Below are 8,409 nucleotides of genomic sequence, written 5' to 3'. Positions count from 1 at the left end.
ATCCTGAAGCAAAGTTCTTAACCTGAAGCACTATTTCTGGGTTAGCGGAGTCTGTAACCTGAAGCATATGTAACACAAGGTAGCACTGTACAGGGAAGAAAAGTTCAGGTAGAATATTATTTTCTGTTAGGCTCCTTCTCCAAGATACCAGGATTTGAGGGTATGGATCAAAAGTTTGTTATTTGTCTTGCATTAGTGAAAGTTCCTGGCAGAATTTTTAACCATTTCCAACTTCTCCAGAGGATTGCTAAACTTGCAGAGAAGCTTGCATCTGAAACTTTCAGGGAACTGTACAAAACAGCAGGTGGCAGGCATTGCAGGAGGTGGTAGGGGAAAGTTCAGTTGACCCCCATTGTAAAACTCCTCTCTGCAGTTCCTGAATAACAGAACTGATAACACAGACACATCCAAAGAAAAATCTTTCCCAGGCAAGAGATGAGAGAGCATTCCATGCGCACAGACCACAAAATCCATAAAATAAATTTCATTAAATGCCAGAAGCACAATGTGCTCTTGTATTTCATGTAGTGGTCGCAGGTCATCCTAGGAAATGACTTTCAACAAATGGTAAAGCAAGGCATATTTTATTTCATAGTGGCAAGCCTGTCCTTTTCCAGGTTTGTAACGGTATGGATAATGATGTGAATTTAGAATCCTGTCAATTTCTGGGTAGCGTGTTTGTTTCTCAGGAGAGCCTATATTGTAGCCACTCAAAAGTCACACCTAGAAGATGGATAGCCTTTAGTGGGACTCTTTAATCAGCTTTACTGGAAGCAGAGCTGGAATGTAATTTCATACACAGTCAAATTTTGGCAATGTTTCAGAATTTAGGTTCAAATGGTTCTTACTATATTCTCAGGAAGTCACTTGAATTCTTTTTTTCTTTTGTTAAGATGGCTGGGATGTCACGGACATTATATGTTTTTACTGCCCTTATATGTTTAAAACTTTCCTAGGTAAAGGTAAAGGTACCCCTGCCCGTACGGGCCAGTCTTGCCAGACTCTAGGGTTGTGCGCCCATCTCACTCAAGAGGCCGGGGGCCAGTGCTGTCCGGAGACACTTCCGGGTCACGTGGCCAGTGTGACATCGCTGCTCTGGCGAGCCAGAGCCACACACGGAAACACTGTTTACCTTCCCGCTAGTAAGCGGTCCCTATTTCTCTACTTGCACCCGGGAGTGCTTTCGAACTGCTAGGTTGGCAGGCGCTGGGACCGGACAACGAGAGCGCACCCCGCCGCGGGGATTCGAACCACCAACCTTTCGATCGGCAAGCCCTAGGCGTTGAGGCTTTTACCCACAGCGCCACCCGCGTCCCCCTTTCCTAGTCTATCACAAATCTACCTCTTCTTCTTGCTGCATGTTCACAATAAGCTTTTAGTGGATCCTTCACCTTTGGCACAACTACTTTTGCTACTTCAGGAAAGCATGTAGTACTGAACCACCCGAGAGTCCATGTGAGGATTTTCTTGTCGGAAAGGTTCCCATGTGATCTTGTCCTCTTGAAGAAGCTGGACTAGAAGTTCTTAAAATGCTTCTTAGCCAGCCCAGTGCTGCCCAAATGACATTGAGGAGTTCAGCCACTTCAGAATTATTGCAGAAGGTTCAACAAGGCAGTATGCAGGGATGTCTGAGAACTCTGCCAGAAATCGAAACGGGAGCAGGAATTGCTCATGGTTGTTTATTTGCCGCATGTCTGGCATGGAAAGCAATCCAGTAAATATGACCAATATTTGCTGTTGATGTTTTTGTTTTAAATTTGCAAAAAATATGTAACTGATGGCTTCCTTGCTCCCCCAAAGAATTCCCACGATTCTTTGGGGGAAAGCCACAACTGTATGATGTTGCTTTAAATGTATAGCACAGATGGGGCCAAAATGTGACTAAGTATTCTGCATGTGTACCATGGAAAGGAAAAAACAAAAAGAACATTTTTTTCCAAGCACACAGATTTCTGCAAATGTTAATGTTTTCCAAATGTTGTAATAGTCAACATAACAGGACTAGGAGGGTGGGGAAGTATCAAAATTATACTCTATTTTACTCTGGTATTCTCCTGTTTTTTCCCTTTACCATTTTTGGTTGGTTGTGTATTTTGGATTAGAAATCGGTGTTAAGTAGCTTTCCATATGGTGTCCTTTTTTGGAATGTTGTGCTGACACAGTAGCTATTGTGGAATGCTAGAATATTTAGGAGGCATGACTCATTGAGGCCATCTGTAAATTGTTCTAAGTCTACCACAACTTCAAATGCCTTCATTTGTGAAACAACTTCATCTCCTGCCTCAGTATGTTTAGACCTTTCAGCAGTGAGTGACATTTTTCTGCTTCAAATAAATATTGGCTCTTCTTTAGAAGATATAACCCTGCATAAAAGCACTCAAGCTCATGGCTGGAAAACTGCTTTCCAGATTACTGTGCAAAACAAAATCCCCCTCTGCAGCTAACACCATACATTTAAAACACCCTTATATCAGTCATGGCTTACCCCAAAGTGTTCTGGGAACTGTTGTTTGTTAATGGTCCTGAGAATTGTTGGAAGAACACTATTCACCTCACAGATCTACAGTTCCCAGAATTCCCTGGGGAGAGGGATTGATTATTAAACTGCTCTGGAAATTGTAGCTCTGTGAGGAGAATATAGGTCTTCTAAGAACCCTCAACAACCTTTAACATACTACAGTTGCCAGGATTCTTCGGGGAAAGCCATGGCTGTAAAATTGGTCTAATAATCTAACATGATTATGGCATAAGAAAGCTGGAGTTCTCCAAGATGTGATCCCATCACACAAGGAGTCACATTAAATATAGAAGCTGTATTTTGCGAATTTAAGCAATAGGTAGTAGAAGCATGCAGTTTCAGTTTCTTCTAGCAATGCGTGCAGAAATCAATCCCACACTATCTGGGTTTGACGCACTTGCCCCTGTCCCATGTCCTCCCACTCTGTCAGTTTGGAACATCAGCTGCTAACAATAGGGCATTTACTGTAGTTGTCCCAGATTATGGATTTGTGTTCCCTTTGCAGTTTGGGGATGTGTCATATCTCTGTATTTGAAAAGCCTGGACAATCTCTCTTTTTTAAGCATGTGGGTGGGAAAGGCTGTTTATCTGTTCCATACTAGTTTGGTTCTTTTAACAGGAAGCTGTTGCTGTTTAACTTAAAAACAGATTTAGGTAGATTTGTTTAGATTTGTTGCTGGATTGTGTTTCAGTTTGCTTACACCTCTTTTAACACTCACAGAAGAAACATACAGAAGTTTCAAATAAATAGGTGACAAGTGTCCTCCATGGATCTCCATGCCAAGCAACACAAAGTGATCCACTTACCGAGTACAGCATCTATGAAACACTCTTGAATCTTGCCAGTCTGAGCATAATTGTGTAGGTGTGGATCTTCTTGATATGCAAATGTATTCTGATTGCAAGGTTTGGATTTCTGGGGTTCTCTGAAACCTCTGATCTTCACACAGGGGAACATAAGTGTTTACAGAATAACAACAACAAAAGTTACAAGCCACTTGACTTTACCATCTGAAATATAAAAATGGGAGTTCAACCAAAAAAAGTTGGCTATGCCAAAGGCTGTCAAAATCAAGAGGCTGTGTCAGGCTTACTTCAAACTTTCAGTCACCCACATGCATAGCTTGTCATAATTCAACCGTGTGGGTGGAGCACTTGCTAAGAAATGTGTGCGAGCACATGTGGGTTGAGAAGATTTTTAATCAAGCAACTGTTTTAGAGCAGAGATGGGGGTCCAGATATTGTTGGACTCCAACTACCTTCCTTCCTGACCATTGACCATGCTTACTGAGGCTGATGGCAGGTGGAGTCCTGCACCATCTGCAGAGCCCTCAGGTTCCCCATTTCCGTTTTACAAGCCACATGGTGCATAGCCATCTTCATGTGTAAGTGATTGTGAGAAGTGGGCCTAGAAGTTTGCCACTGCCATTACATGGAAGCAGCACTCTTAAGTGCACTTACGAAGCACTAAAACCCTCTTAAAGCCCTGTCGAATGAATGCTTACCCAGAATTCCCAGTCAGTTCATTAGAGCTTTGGCCATAATAAGTGCACTTAGCATCGCAGCTTCCTTGTGAACAAAATGGCAATGACAGCCTTCCATTTGTCTGCAGTAGCTGCTTCACATTCTATGTGAAGTTAGCAGCATATGTCTCCTTCTTTTCTGTATCTCTGAATCATAGGGGATAAGGAAGACTGCATTAGTATTTCACTGGCCAAACCAAGAGCTGGATATTGATAAAAGAAATATTTTCATTCCCGGCACAGCTTCATCCCTTTAAAATGCATTGCGGCAGAGCTACAAATGACTGTTAAATCATGGGGTAGCTGACAGCAGCTACCAACAAAAATTTGTATACCTTTACAATAAATTACCTGGGATCCAAAGATGAAGAAAACAAGAACAGAAGGAGAAAGTGAATTATCCTCCATGCTTATTTAGTCAAAGCTTAATCTCGGCTGCAGCTGAAGATGGCTTCAGCTTGGTTTCCTCAGGGGGATCTAGGCACTTCCAGAGAAAAAGGGCAACCGTCCCAGACACTAAATGAACGGGATACTTAGCAGCAAGGCAATGAACTATAAACTTCTGGTACAAGAAAACCATTTTGAAGCTTCCCTGGGTGAAGAACTTTGAAACAATGCATTAATATTGATTCCCACTTCCGCTGCCAAAGCTGGCTGTCCCAGGTCTCTTATGTCTCTGCTGGTGCATTCACAATTCTACCTGTCTCTTTCTTTTCCCCTAGCTGCTTCCTGCTTCCTTGTTTTAGCCCACACAGAGCACACTGCAGATGAAAGAGAATGAGAAGTGAATGCAGTGTATCGCAGAACAAAAGAAAAGGGCATTTATATGAATATGTAGGGAGCTGCTGTATGGTTAGGCTTTTATACAACCTGTGATGCCTTCAAGGGGTTAAGCTGACAGCTTCAAGCCGGTGGGAAAGTACTAGATATCACTGCCTTAGAGGTTTCAGTGAGGTTGACTTCAGATATGTGTCGACATCAGTAACCTTAGTGGTGTGTGCGTGTGTGTGCAATGCCAATCATGTAGAGAGGGATGAATTTTGGTTTCTCGTTTTTTCCATGCTTACATTCAGTTCTCCCCATTTCCAAAGCAATCTGCAATATATTTTTATAAAATCCTTGTGCAAATCTGTCAGCATTTAGTGCTAATTTCTCTCAATACACACACGTTCAGGTATGCAGTTTTGACTAATTTACTCAGGACTAGAGGAAATATATATATATATATTCCTGGTCCTCACAAAAAGCAAGCAGCAGCAATCCAGTGAATGGGTGGTTGCTGGGTTTGCTCTGCTTGCCTCTCCAAACTCAACATTTGTCCAGGAAGGAAAGGCTTTTGTTTTGTGAAATCTGTGCCAAATCCTTGGCGTGGTGGGACTTTGTGCGATGTAGGCCCAAAGATTAAGCGCTGCAAGGCAAACTCACTGTCTTTCCCTTGCACCACCTGTGTTTAACCCACAGGCTTAACTGTAGTGAACTGAGAGGAGTTGTACTTGGACTGCCCAGGGCACAGGGAAAGAGTACCTGAAATCCAGCAGTAACAATGAAAGCAAAGCGGCCTGGCTTGTAATCATTGGCGTGCAGGTGTATGAGAAAGGAAGGGGAAATTGATTTCTTATAAGCGAAGCACATTTCTAATGGAAATGTAAACTGGACTCTGTTGCCTTGTTTGATGTACATTCAAACGATTGCTTCTTCACCCAGAAATGAAAGTTCTTTGTGTCAGGGCGGGTGTGTATGGATCTACCGTTTGTCAGAAGTCAGGCCATAAAACAAGGTCAAGGTACTGATGAGGATCTGTTTGAAAATGTCTCCTTTCAAAGCAAATATTTTGTAAGACTGACTTGGAAAAAAAAAAAAAAACTTCAACAGAAGAAATATTTCCTCCACTTCCCCTCCTCTGCATTCGTAATAACTGGAGACGGTAGCAAAAGACAGACTTTGCTGTGTTTGTTTTTAATGCGATTTCCAGAACTGAGGTCATTTTTCAGACGGGCCATTGAATAATGTTTTATTTTGTTGGTTTCCTTTTGTTTCCTGGAAGAAACAGGAGTAGAAACAAAACCCAGGGAATTAGCAAAATTAATATTTACAGGTTTACCTTCCAAAGCAGGGGACTTAGAGCACAACTGTTGTTCATTTGTCTACTGCTTTGTATTACATGTCCTGAAAATGTTCAAATACCAGGATTTTCTTGTCTATGCTGTAAGGTTTCCTTAAACCCCATACTGCTGCTGATTTTGGCTTTCTGTTTGCAGAAGGATTCACTCAGGCTTAAGGAGAGGAAAAAGCGTGGATTCTTTCTGATAACTGATTTTGACATCATTTTGTGTCTGAAAGCTGGAAATAAAAAGAAAAGTTGAGTTACAATTCTACGGAACATTTATTATTTTATAGTACACTCAATGCATTATTAGGGGTCCTTTTCAGATGCACTAATCATGGCAGCTCAACACATAATAGGCAAGATGTCCTGAAGGTGGTAAGTGTCACCACCCATGCCCCTTTTTACTATAAAAAGGAACCTATGTGTTGTCCATTTACAGCCAACGAAGGTCACCACCAGACCATCAGTGTTTTGTGGAATGGATTCAAGCACATACCAGAAATTTAGGTTTGTGCAAGTAAAGATTAAATGGCTCTTGTGCAAGAAATCCCCTTTAGAAAAGAAACAGATTTATTACAGTTAGGAAACTGTAAATGTTAAATAGGAAGACGCATTAACACCCCAGAAGGAAATCGGGATAAATTCTCATTGTTGTATAACCAACCACTAATGAATCAGAATAGATGTTCCATAAAGCCCAGAGATAATCCGACCTTCATGTAATGTAATTTTGGCAGCTCCTGCATCCAAGCCGGTGCCAAATGTTTTCTTCTGCTTTCCTTTGGACCACATCTTGTTGTCTGGGCAGCCCAGGACCTCAATATGCACTGTCCAGGTTTGCGCACCAGGGAGGTCACTTTGGTGCTGCTCATGCAGCCGTTTGACTTCACCCCTGGAGGGACACTCCATTGTCTTACAAGACACATGGGTGCCCGCAAAAAATGTAAGCTCTGTGCAAACAAATCAGGATGCATGCTGAATAACTAGAATGTCTAGATGAGCTATTAGAACACTGAGCACTTCTGCAGCAGAAATATGTACATTTTAATATGATGATTGCATAGTGGCCAGGACAGATAACAACCGTATTCTCAGAACAATTTTGGAACTGTTTCATCATTTTTAAAACAAAAATGTACATTATATATATATATATATATATATATATATATAAACTGTTGCAAGGCTACCATTTCTCATCAGCACATTATGTGATGTTCTTTTATCATCACCACTCCTATCCACACTATTGGTGGTCATAGGAAAAATCACAGAATTGCAGAATCAGAGAATTGTACAGTTGGAAGGGACCCCAAGGGTCATCTAGCCCAAAAGTTAAGAAACTCACCACAGAGCAGCTGGTTTCAGTGGAATACGGCCCATTAGATATGTAAAAATGCCCATCTTTAGATGCCCAAGTCAGAAGATTGTTTCTGTCTACTCACAGAGGTACAAAGTGTGGTTGTGCTGATCTACACCATCACAAAAGCAGGGATAGGAGGAAATGAGTAAGGAAGCAGAATACAGCCACTTTCAGAGTGGCAACTCCTACTGCCAACCAGCCATCAATTTCCCACTGTCAGCTACATTCAGAATTATAATTGGCTTTCCTCACTTTTGAGGGGTGAGGTATAGTAGTGTGTGTAACTTTATTTGATCCACTAGTAGAGATGACATAGTCAAAGGGATGGGAAATCTGAAATTGTGAGCCAGCCGTTTTTAATCAATTCTTTAATTTAAAGTACTTTTTATATCAGCACTCTTTCATAATTACTTTCATAACTTTTTATTTTAAAAAGAGAGAGGCTAAAAAGTGTTGAAATACTAATTAAAAGACCAGCAAGAAAAGGGAAAGGGAAATGAATATAGTATTAAAATGGTGCCTTCTGGAAAGGCAGCATGTCTAAATACCCCCACCCCCACCCTTTAAAAACAATGTACTGGCTCAGCAACCCAAATCTCCCTTATACCAGGCTGGGAGAGGGCTGGATTAGGCAGAGGTTCCTCTTCACAACCAGCAAATGTGGGAGGGCCAGTGGGAAGCTCTGAAACAGAGTGTTTTAAGGACAGGGCAGAGGCTGAGCTGCCCTGGAATCTGCATAGGGTCCCAATTGGGCCTAATCATCTTGCCCCCACACCCAGATTTCATCGCGGCTGCCACTACTGGCAGGGCTAAAGATGAAACAGTGGCTCTGCTGTTCTACAAAATGTCACCAGTGGGAAGTGTAAGTTACGGTTGCACCCCAATCCAGTTAAGAAAA

At 41.8% G+C, this 8,409-nt stretch overlaps 1 long non-coding RNA gene across 1 annotated transcript; it reads right to left on the bottom strand.

Annotated features, from left to right (window-relative positions):
• Positions 1-5,978: 5,978 nt before the first annotated feature.
• On the bottom strand, positions 5,979-7,592 carry LOC310681796. Its single transcript, XR_014513629.1, has 2 exons — positions 7,497-7,592; positions 5,979-6,381 (listed from the first exon to the last, which is right to left on the bottom strand). It is a non-coding gene; the product is annotated as an uncharacterized lncRNA (long non-coding RNA).
• Positions 7,593-8,409: the final 817 nt, after the last annotated feature.

The sequence above is a fragment of the Podarcis tiliguerta genome (assembly GCF_965153285.1).
Source record: "Podarcis tiliguerta genome assembly, chromosome: 7".
NCBI lineage: Eukaryota > Metazoa > Chordata > Lepidosauria > Squamata > Lacertidae > Podarcis > Podarcis tiliguerta.
Note: the sequence above shows the minus strand (reverse complement) of the source record. Positions and strands in the feature narration are given on the sequence as shown.